The following is a 1,976-nucleotide window of genomic DNA, read 5'->3' on the forward strand; positions in this document are numbered from 1 at the left end:
ACCTAAGGCTCAGCGCACATCAAGGAAGAGGGAGGAGAAAGATTGTAAGGCCCAGAGGAACGGGGAATCTGGTAGCTGATTTTGCCTCCTAGAAATGACAGGGCAGCTACACCTATGACACCATAACAATATGGCCTCCTAAACAAGATCCAAACAATGACAACACATGTTCACACGGAAGGGGGAAATCTCAAGGGGCCACCCCTAAACGAAAACCAGATTGCCCTTGAACTCAAAGAGATCTGCCTGCTTCTTCCTTACCAGTACTAGGATTAAAGGCACACACCACCACTGCCCAGCCAAACCCTCCCATTCTTGCCAGGGACCTTTTGCCATCTTGAGCAACAAGAAGAAAATTATTTAAAAGAGGAGCTTGCAGTGTTGCATCACGAGTGAATCTCGCTGAGAGCCCTTTCCCTGCCCACTCCAGTGGAGTTCTGTCTTTCCGGACTGGCTGGGTAGGTGACGCCATCATGGGTTTTGACATTCGCCACAAGGACCAAAAGGTTCGGCGCAAGGAGCCCAAGAGCCAAGACATCTACCTGCATCTGCTAGCCAAGCTGTACAGGTTTCTGGCCAGGTGAACCAACTCCACCTTCAATCAGGTTGTGCTGAAAAGGTTATTTATGAATGTATTAACCGGTCATCTCTGTCCCTGTCCCGGATGATCCGAAAGATGAAGCTTCCTGGCCAAGGAAACAAGAGAGATATAGTTGTGGGGACGGTCACAGATGATATGAGGATTCTTGAAGTGCCCAAACAGAAGGTGTGTGCATTGCGGGTGAGCAGCCGGGCCCAAAGTCACATCCTCAAGGCTGGGGGTAAGATCCTCACCTTTGGCCAGCTGATCTTCGAGTCTCCTAAGGGCCTTGGCACTATGCTACTGTCTGGACCTTGGAAGAGCCCCCGAGATGTGTACCGGATTTTGTGTACCGGATTTTGGCAAGGCCCCAGGAACTCTACTACGCAGCCATACTAAACTCTATGTCTGCTCCAATGGCCTGAAGTTTGAACGTGCCAGAGGCAGAAGGGCCAGCTGCGACTCCAAAAACTAACCCTGGATCTTACTGTTATTTTTTTTTAAAAAAAGCTTTGGAAGTTGGAAAAAAAGGAGGAGCTTGCAAAGCAACATACAGATAGAGAAATTTTATGACCTGAATTCCTAAACTACAGTGATCTAAACAGCCTGACACTAGTATATCCATACACTGTCAAATGAAATGTAAGGGAGGACCCAGAAAGGGAAAACACAGCCAAGTATTTCTAACAGAGGTGCCCAGACACTCCCTTCGCAATAACATTTAAATAAATGGTGCCACAATTGTAGTGCTATTTCATTCGTATTTTAATAGATACAGCTTGCCTGAAGATCAGAGAGTGAAACAGCTGCCTTAAAAACCAGGCAATGGTGGGCTGGAGAGATGGCTCAGAGGTTAAGAGCGTTGCCTGCTCTTCCAAAGGTCCTGAGTTCAATTCCCAGCAACCACATGGTGGCTCACAACCATCTGTAATGGGATCTGGTGCCCTCTTCTGGCCTTCAGGCATACACACAGACAGAATATTGTATACATAATAAATAAATATTTAAAAAAAAAAAACAGGCAATGGTGACACACACCTTTAATCCCAGTAGCCACACTAGTTTGCCATAGAAACAGGGTGGTAGTGGTGCATGCCTGTAGTAATCTCAGCCCTAGAGAGGAATATAAAACGGGAGGAGACAGCTCACACAGTCTCATCTGAGATTCCTGGAGGCGGGATCGCCATTTGGGACTGAGTAGAGGTAAGAGCCAGTGACCAACTGTTTTCCTTTTCTGACCTTCAGGTTGAACCCCAATATCTGTCTCTGGGTTTTTATTAATAGTGCTACAAAGATGAAACTAGGCCCCTACATACAAAAATGTAACCGATAGGCTGGGGGTGGAGCTCAGTGGGAAAATGTTTGCCTGACATGGGCAAAGCCCTGGGTTCCACCC

At 47.1% G+C, this 1,976-nt stretch overlaps 1 pseudogene; it reads left to right on the forward strand.

The window, feature by feature from the left end:
* Positions 1-473: 473 nt before the first annotated feature.
* Positions 474-1,055, forward strand: LOC101993979 (annotated as a pseudogene).
* The last annotated feature ends 921 nt before the right edge of the window (positions 1,056-1,976 follow it).

Source organism: Microtus ochrogaster, chromosome 6, assembly GCF_000317375.1.
Source record: "Microtus ochrogaster isolate Prairie Vole_2 chromosome 6, MicOch1.0, whole genome shotgun sequence".
NCBI lineage: Eukaryota > Metazoa > Chordata > Mammalia > Rodentia > Cricetidae > Microtus > Microtus ochrogaster.